This window comes from Dysidea avara, chromosome 8, assembly GCF_963678975.1.
Source record: "Dysidea avara chromosome 8, odDysAvar1.4, whole genome shotgun sequence".
Taxonomy (NCBI): Eukaryota; Metazoa; Porifera; class Demospongiae; order Dictyoceratida; family Dysideidae; genus Dysidea; species Dysidea avara.
Window position 1 is genome coordinate 30975204 of NC_089279.1, and position 10374 is coordinate 30985577.

The window sequence follows — 10374 nt, forward strand, 5'->3', positions numbered from 1 at the left end:
CTGTTGTTCTCTTGCAGTTGGTTTCTATTTTGTACATGGAGAAAAACTAAATTTGATCAGTTTTGGGCTTGTGCTAAACAAAAACAATATATTGAGGAAGAAGTTGGCACAGCTGTTGATGACAGATGACATTCTACATAGCAAGGCTATATCAGTAAGAAATCTTTGTGAAAGAGTAGTCAAGAGATGCCCACCCAACACATCGGGCATTCAAGGCGCCACTTAGGGTTTAACTCACATATTGCCCAGGCAGTATCAAGGGAAAACAGTTTGCCATGCCAATGACTTTAATACCCAGCCAGTTCAAAGAAACAATGTGCCTTGACCTGTTATATTGAGCGGCATAGAGCTTTGTATTGTGGGACTCATTTTTGTAGTGGTTGCTAAGCTGAGTACATTTGCTAAGATAGACTAGTTGGTTGTTAGTAAAGTTTGTGGTGAAGCCGGATGTCACCCTCAACACCTGTGATTCATTATACATTATGTAAGAGGCTGTAATACATTTAGCAAGAACAAGAAAAAAATTAGCTAAATGCTCATGTGTGCATAGCAAGGAGTGATAATTATATTATGCTAACTAATTAATACAATTTTGTTCAGTTCAGGTCTGTACTCTGGAGATAATCTCTTGCTGCATTTTCACACCATAAATATCCTTTGAGAGGCTGAGTTACAGAATACATTTATAAAATTGTAGTCCATGCATGACTGCATAGATAAAACAGCATGAGTGGTCCTGTAAGTTATCTATGCTGAATCCATGCACCATGAATCCTCTAATGTTTCACCATTGTTAGGCCTATAAGGGGTAGGGGTGCGGCGATTATGCTGGCATAATTCCGGGAATAATAGGTATTTGTGGGAATCAGGAATTATGCTAGCATTCTGAGGTGAATATAAAGCTTTAACAGTAGGAAATATGCAAATTGCACAATTCCGTTAAAAAAAATCGAGGTACTCTAATAGAGCAGTCAGAAACTCTAATAGAACAGTCCAGGGGCGGCGGAACGGGTAGGAAGGGTAGGCAAATGCCTACCCAACTTTTAGTGGTAACTATTGAGCCATGTTCCAAGTCCATAGAAAGCAGTCTGGTTGCTCTGATTTTTTAGGATCGCTTTTGGTTATTATCACTCGAGATACTCTAATAGACTAGTCATCGATACCCTAATAGAGCAGTCAGTGACTATTCATTCCATTAGACTATATTAGCTATGCATTATTTTATAGATGTGAAATTGTCTCCAGATTCAATCGCAGAAAGCAATTTTTCAAAAAATTTCTGGAGCTGGCCTAAGCATGTTGCAAATGCTGGTTGTGATTGCACAACTATGATGCTGGTGATGGTCATAGAAGTATGATCTTACAGTTGCCTACCCAACATGTAGACGCTTCCTCCGCCCCTGCAGTCACTGAATGTTTACTGTAACAAAGCAGTCATACTGAAACAAAATACTCTAATAAAACAACCAGCTAAAGAATGCAAGAATATTTGAAGCTTAAACATCAATGAAAATGGTCTGATACAGCAATTAACTGGCATTATTAGCCAATTATAGTGGCATAATTTTGGGAATAATGGGCAATTCTCAAAAGCATAATAGGTAATTTTTTGAGCACTGCTCAAAAGCATAATGCTCAATTTTTGGAGCATAATAGCCTCATGCCTAATAAGGGGCTAGTTGTGGCCAACAAGCTAGTTGTGAGTGACTTTAATTTTGGCTAGTTGCAAAATTACTATATGTCTGACTGGACTAAAATAGCAAACTATATATACCACAGAATATAGTAAAGTGAAAAGCTACTTATTATTTATAATTATGTGCATGTGCATCTTAAATTTAAATCTCTCTACAGGTATAGATTGAAAATGCCTCAAGATCCAATCTCGAGATAACAATTTCAAATATCTCAGTTGTGGTTCACTATTAATAATTGCATTATAAACCAACCTACAGTATTTTTTTATATTTTTTTTTGCAGTCCACCTTAAAATCTCATAAAACAATACATATAGCTTTGTCTTTCTGCACATCACTTTCAAACTGACCTTGCACAGTTGTAACCTTGTAGCATTTTTTTTTAAATTGTCTACTTCGGGCGGCTCATTTTCTTAAAATTATAATCACTTCTAAATCTCAATCATCAGTTTCTTACAGATTGCTTCCAGATACAATCTCATCTCCAGATACAATCTCATCACAGCTATTTTACTGGGGAGTATGCCACAGTCACCCCAAGCATAAGCTGGTGAGAACTTCTGTCAGCTTTCCCCCCAACTGGCACTCTGCCACTCAACTATTACTTGGATGATCATTATATAGCCAGTGGCATAGCTACCATTGAGGCAACCGAGGCAGTTGCCTCGGTAAAAATTGCTCAACAATTCAGGCTGAGCAGCCTGAGTTTTCAGTGGCACCCCTAATTTTCTACTCAAACGTTTACTACTACTGAGACAGCATCACAGCTCGACTAGGGACCCGCCGATTATGCTGGCATAATTATGAGCATAATAGGTGTCTGAAAGCATTGAGCATAATGCTAGCATAATAGGTAGAATATTTGTGTAATAGTATGAATTCTTGCTTATCAAAATAGCTATCACAAAAAGATCGATATACTCTAATAGAACAGTCAGTAACTCTAATAGAACAATCATATAACTGACTGTTCTATTAGAGTATATCTATCTTTTCTGTGATATACATTTTGACAAGTAAGTTTGTGCTTCAGCCACTTATTGTTTATCCATAAGTTGGAAATTATTACTAGAGCATGGGAACTGAAGCATAAATAATTGGGCATAATTTGAGCATAATGGGTAAGTATTGAGCATATATTTAAGCATAATAGGTAAGTTTTTGAGCAGTGCAGCATAGCATAATAGGTAAAATTATGAGCATAATCGGCGGGTCCCTAAGCTCGACTGTACCACACACAATAGAATCTATATGGCTGCAATACTAAGCAGGGTCAGAGCCCACGGTGACAAATCCGGAATTGGTTGGACCACTTTTCAGCTACTTGAATTTGTATCAAAAAGGTCGAGATACTCTAATAGAACAGTCATTGTAATGTACTCTAATAGAACATTCAGTACAGATTATAGCCACTGTTCTCATTACACTGCTTGGTTTAAGTCATTTACATTTAGCTATGTTAATTGTCTTTAAATTACTTTTAAAAAGTTCCAATGGGTCAACTGCATGGCATTGCACTGAGCTACTGAATTGATCACATCATGCATTAGCAGTTACAATCAAAAAATAGCTTCCACATACCATTTCAAAGCATATATTTTCTAAATTTTCCTTGAGGGAGCATGCCCTCATGCTCCTAGCTTGACATGCAGCTGAATATCACATGAAATTATCAAAGAGATAATCTCCGACTTAAATATCACATCAGATCAATAAAAGTATAGTGTGCTTGACTATGACCTCCGTTGCAGTCCACGGATGGCTTGACCTCTAAAAATGGCTTGACCTCTAAAAATATCTCTGGAGTAAGTCAGCTTTGTGTACTGAGTGAAATTAAACTAGTCTAATTATTAAAGCATGGTATACTGTAGCATTAACTAAGCTGGAGCATTACTTATGACATGTAGAAAAATGCTCAGTCTTCTGAAACAGTTTCTTCCATACAACCAGTTAACCAAGTTTGAAAGTTTTTGTGAATCAGTTGAGTCAGACCCTCCCAATTAGGTCAATGTATAAAAACTTTGCCTCGGTAAAAAAGTTTCCTGGCTACGCCACTGATAGCTAGGGCAAAACTATGCACTTCAAAGAAAAATGTAAAATTGTTCACTTGCAAACAATGTGTAATAATACTCTATTCCACCCACCTCACCTTCCACTCTCCCCAGTCCCAGAAGTTTTAGCCCCTGTTGTTAGCGGATACAAACCTTGCAAATTTCTAAGCCACATATCATTTAGCCAAGTGTTCCAAAATATAATATGGTCCCCATACTCATATTATTATGGGGTTCAGCTTCTCCAGCAGTTGTAGCTAGCTATAGGTATGTATGCTTGAAAATATGTGAATAATAAAGAAAGTGCAAATAAGCATTATTGTGACAATCAGAAAAAGTTACAATATAGAGGTACGTACAGATGCTTTAACACTATTACAGTTGATAATGGTCTCTGCAACACATACATGCTATGATCAAGTACACTATTATAGTGACTATTATGCATTACAAGTTAGGTCCAAAGTGGTAAAAGATCCGTGCCTTGTTCCCACAATCCTAATTCAAAATCATAAATGTTTTTACTTAAAATGTAGTGACCAGCTGTAAATAATTTTCGTTTGCAGAACATTTTCTTCAAAGTGACATTAAACGTTTCCTCTTCCAAACAATGTATAGTTTTAGCACTCAAATATAATGCTATCAGATTTGGAGAGTTGATGTTATACCTTCAGCTGTCAACGATAGTATGCTCATAACTAAATGTACCAGTCCACCATGAGCTGAAACTGAGGTCATAAATTCATCGAGAACAACATAGTGTAATGCATGAATGTATGTATAACTGTTATAGATTGTGGTTATGAACTACAGAAAAAGTGGTTCTACCTTGCTTTGGGATGAGGTAAGTTACATGTAATTAAAAACCAGTAACTTCTTGCAACCTGTCATGGAGATGCTGGTAAAATATGTGACCAGATTTTACAAAACCGATCCAAATCACACATCAGGCAAAATCAAATTAACACCACCAGTGGATAGCTACACTATCGTACTAGTAGTTTTGACACTCAGTACCACTCAAACTACTCAAGGCTGGTTTCAACAGATGTCTTTTCTGGGGGTGTGTAGAGCTCGAATGGTGGTTTTAGGCCTTGTGAAGGACCTGGCTTGGCAAGAATCAGTGGTTTGCTGGTGGACAGCCTAACAATGTTGGTCAGATGTTTTTTCTATGGATTTTGCTACATATCAACCACTCAGGAGCCAGCACGGCCCTGTAATCTAGTCTCTGGGCTCCAATCGTGGTCTGCCTCCATTTTGAGGTCTAACCCTTGCCCCCCCCCACCACTTTCCACCCCACCACCCTCCACCCCGCCGCTCTCCCACCCCATCACCCTCCACCCCGCCACCCTCCACCCCATCACCCTCAACCGCCCACCCCGTCACCCTCCACCCCCCACCCCTCCACTCCGCCACCCCCCAGCCCTCCACCCCACACCCCTTTGTGAGCACTCATGATACTACTACTTCACTCGTCCAACAGCCCAGATTTTCTATCTTATTTGGCGGGAAACTCTACAAGCAGCTACAAGTACTGGAAGTTGTCTGAAAGGTAACAGATTGATGCATCTTTAATGTAAATTTCATACGCGTGCTTGCTATACTTATGCTGGCTTGAATTCTTTAAAACCGTTCATCTCGAAACTTCTAATGTGCGATTTGGATCTTTTTTCCAAAGTCCAGTCACATATTTAAATTTGACCATTCAGCACACCATTATATATTGAACTAACACTCATGATGTGATTAATAGATTTTTTCTTGATCTTCATAGCTACTGTATATGTGATCAGGCCTGCAAAAACAGGGCAAATGGGCATATAAAATTTGCCTACTTTTTGAAACTTATGTCGTCACACTACAGCCATTTCAACACTTATTAAATGCTTAGTAATACAGGTTATGGAATCCAGATATTTTATCCTAACATCAAGTTATAACCTGCTATGTGACACGATGTAGTTTGTGCCCACATGTCCTATTTCCGCATGTATGGTCACATACTGTATGCTGAGTTGACCAAGGTAGCATGCCATTTTCATGTTTATAACTATCCTACAGGAACACCGCTTCCTGTTGTAGCCATTGCTGTTGGTATAGCTCATGATCAGTATGGCACTAATGACTAGTGAGTTGACCCTGTTAACTGATGTGTATTGTCATGTGCTATGTAGAGCACAATGTTGCTTATACACTAGTCTAGCTGTAGTAGAACACATGTACTTTGATTGCTTTGTAGCTGTTGGATATCTATTGGAAAAGGAGCTATCTGGGCTTTTGTAGCTCCAATGTTGGTGATCATATTGGTAAGCAAATTAGCAATGTTTCTTTGAGTTTACCATTGTCTTTGTTAGGTTAATGTGGTATTTTTGTGCCTGGCAATAAGGACTGTGTATAAAAACAAGGCAAATACTCTTTCTGCAGAAGCCACAACAAATGTTGAAGTTGTGAAGTAAGCACATTCCTAAAACATAAAAGACAATAATATTACGTATGTTACTTTTCAGAACTGTACTAAGGGCTACACTAGTACTACTACTGCTACTTGGCATAACTTGGGTATTTGGTATTCTGGCAGTCAATGAGGAATCTATTGTGTTTCACCGTACTGAATTCTTTACAGGTATGTTTGCATAGGCATTACAAGTTTAATGTTATTTTTTCCTTCCATAGGGCATATTTATATTTGTACTCCATGTGCTAAGGAATGGAAAAGCAAGTTATTTAAATTACAATAGTACTGCTAAAGTCACCTCATTTTTGTTTACAGATTAAAGACAAAATAAAGTCTTACTTTGAAAAAAGATCTAAGTACACCATAAGCTCGGTATGTTGACATGAAATGTAGCAAACTAAGAAGTACATGCGGTATTAATACAATGTGGGTATAGAAAAAATGTGATGTTCATGTATGCATAGTTCCATGCTCCCTTCTCCGGATTCCAGAGTTATAGTTGACTGACAGGTGGGGCAGGGCCATACACCAAAATTTAATTTGATATGGACAGCCAGTGTTTACTTATTTCTTTTGTTGTGATATAGCTACAGTGGAATGGAATCAGTACAATGAATCTGGTCCCAATTATATTAGTGTACATGTTTTTATGCCATCATGAAATCATGACACCATTCTGTTACGGACATGTCAATCTGTCCAAAATATAAGGGTGCAACTGCATTTATAAGGCTAGAATTTGTGCTACAATGACTGATTTGTACTTCATTGCAGACTGCCACTAGTACTACCACTAGAGATGGAACATTAAAATCTAAAAAAGGTATATATAGTTATGCAAGTGCACCATTTCAATATATCAACATGAAGACTTTTATATAACATTTGCATTGTCATTTTTATGTTTGTCAAATGATAACGCATATTTTCTTTAATTCATTAGCTTCTTCTATGAAAGCCAAGGCCAGTACAGATGTGGAGCTTGGTTCGATTAGTAAGCATTCTCTAGATGATAGCAAAGTGGAATCAATTGTCTGTACCAACCCCCTTGCTAATGTTGCTGGTACGTATACGTAGTAGATTGTTCACATGTTAAAGATCACGTACATTGAGCTGTGCTTCATAAAGTGGTGGCCGATCAGAGGTATAAGCATTTAAAATGCAAAGTACATCCAACCAAATTGATTCATTAGTTACATCTTTTTACATTATATTGAATGGCTGCCCTGCATATTAAGGGCCAGAGCTTTGCAATAAGAAGCAGTTTGTTATCCTTTTATTAAGCTTATTAAAGGAGCACCCTTAAAGTAAGTAGATTAACAGAGCCACCTAGTTCATGCTTTTGCATGAAACTTTGGTAGAATGAAAAAATCTATGGTCTAGAACAGTAGCTCTGAAGTTTATACCACTTTTTGCAGCAGGTTATTTTGTATACAAGTGATGAAAGAGACATCTTTTATTGTTTTAGTAGTATGCACTGGGCATCATGTGCAGTCAATGATGGTCCTTTTGCAACTCTTGAAATCTGCTAGCATCAATACTTAAAATTAATGGTGTTCACTGCACCCTGTATAAGAATGCATTCCAAGTATAGAGAATGTCCGTAACACATTCATAATTACATTTAAGTGATGCAGAGAGAATTTTCATGTGTTCCTATAATATAGGCCATGTAGGATTGCCCACAGCTATATAAAGCAGCATGTGTATATTGTAAGAAATCGTGTATTTGGTTAGATGTGCTGGCAATGGAGCTTTAAAATTATGATCCATGTTTGAATTTACCATGTGATCATTACCTTAAGTATTTGATTTCTCTGAACACAGTACAATATAAAGAAATTTATATAAATAGTATTAAATATATACAGTGATATCATTAATGGTAAACTAATTACTAGTGTATTCTTTATTATCTTAGAAGAAGAATATGAAAACAAAGACAGCTCCAATTAAACTACATAAATAATTTTATAATTGTGTTTAGTTTATATATAATTAGCTGATAATTATATTGTTTATTTTTAATTTGAAGAATTCTGTGCACATGATACAATTGTTTCATGGCATACTATGCTATACCTCTGTCTCTTATTGGTATACAAGCACATATTATAATGTGTTAGATACAGTAAAACAGTCACTGCGTCTTGATTGTAAATGATCAATGTGTATGCATAATCTTCTGGAGAAGAAATTTCTCCCTGCAGATTGTAAGTTAGCAAGCATTGTTTTTACTAATTATTGTGCTGAATTCTTATAATTGGAGACCTCTTCTTTACAAAGGCCACATTATGATTAAAGTACTTGGTAAAGGCAGAGCCTGTATACCAGAAGACCTTATAAAGGTCTAAGACGTTTATATTAACTTCACTAAGTATGTGAGAAAGAAGAAAAAATCCATGACTGGACCTGGGCGGCCTTGAACCTGCAGCCATCCAATTAATGCTCGAACGCTTACAGGAGTCTGCCAGGCGGTCAGGACATTTTCTTACTATTTTCAATTATAATAGTTGGTTCAGATGAACTTTCCTTTCTGTAACAGAAATTTTAAAACTGAACATATATATATACCATATAAAACATTTGGCCTTGGAGACTGGCGGTCCACCACTATACCCTTGAGGATCAAATCACCATGTCTTTTAAATTTACTTATTACGCTTTGAATTACCAGCAAATCAACCTATTGTGCATTTTTAATGCTATTCCATTTCCTATTGCCACAACCACTGCTACAATTATTTTGTAACTAAAATTTTGCCATTCATTAAATGCTCCATTACAATTGATAATCCAACCCCAGATTGAAACCTTTGTAAACATTACAACAGTTGTACTTTAATTCTTACCATTTTTTAATAATTATTTCCAATGGTTCAAATGGGCAATTGTTACTTCTTTATTTTGTAAAGGAGAATCTTCCTACCATATATGCCTGCAATTCTTTCTGTTATACTTGCTCTAAGACTTGGATCTGTCTGTTTCCTTCCTACCTTATCAGAAATTATATTAGCACAAAACTCAATAGTAGAAGAAACTTCACATAACTTAGACCAATGGAAACAGATACACCAGAGACTGAGAATCTGGATAACATAGTGATTGCACTTACAATAAAATTATAGTATCCCTTTGCTAGTGAGAAGTCAATGTAGATAAAGTACAGAAGTTCTGTTTTCTAGCTATTGTGGCTCTTTTGGTACTTGCCTAACCTGCACGGTGCTGAAGGATCAAGTTACTAATGGGTCTGGGAATTTTTCTGCATTAGGTTAATTTTAAGATCTTTAATTCTTGATCATGACTTCCCATATTGTACATTTTTATAACCTCCTTCCAGGCTGGTTCTTAGTGCATGGGATAACCCCCACAGCATTCCTTGACTTTGTAAAACAATGTAATGTGTAATACAGTTCCTCACCGTCAAGCTGTCATTCTATGCATACTACATTTAAGACAACAAAATAACACTTGGATTTAATCATGGCTGACACACGTACAAGTACTAAAAGTTGTAGTAGACGGGACATGTTTTTGGTTATCAGTATTAAACATACAGTAGTCTTGGGGTCACACAGTATATCAAATAGAATGGTAGAACTGTTAAGTAGGGTTCCCCCTAGAATGAATGGCATCCAGCAAAATCTACTATTAAAAATATAACATCATAGCAATACCATATGCAATACCATATGCAATGAAAATCACCTTTACGGAATAGTCCTAGTACATCTAACATCAAATCTAGAAACAAGAAAATACTTATAGAAGGCTGAATATTGAATTTAAAATAGACTAAACAAACAACAGATGCACTTGATAGCTAGTATATACCAGTTAACTAGAGATGCACAAGGAGCTCGGTACACTATATAGCTAGCATGTTATACATGCTAAATTCCACAGCTCTACAGTTTAGTCTTAAGTGGGAGAGTATCTGCACTTCACAACTTAATCATGAGTGCTTTCATTATCTTTAGTACTTGGTTGCCAGTTACTGCAGCAGCTGATTGTGACCTCACTCACAAGAGTACCACCTGCCTGCTTTTAATATACAATAGTCTACAGAGATTTACTATTATTTTGAGATACTGATAATGGAAAATTCATTATCTTTATCACAATAATGACATAGGTATCATGATAATCACGCTATCGTTATTATCGCACA

General features: G+C 36.6%; 1 long non-coding RNA gene across 1 annotated transcript; it reads left to right on the forward strand.

Annotated features, from left to right (window-relative positions):
* Positions 1-6880: 6880 nt before the first annotated feature.
* Positions 6881-8330, forward strand: LOC136265127 (uncharacterized). Its single transcript, XR_010705402.1, has 3 exons — positions 6881-7026; positions 7147-7266; positions 8125-8330. It is a non-coding gene; the product is annotated as an uncharacterized lncRNA (long non-coding RNA).
* The last annotated feature ends 2044 nt before the right edge of the window (positions 8331-10374 follow it).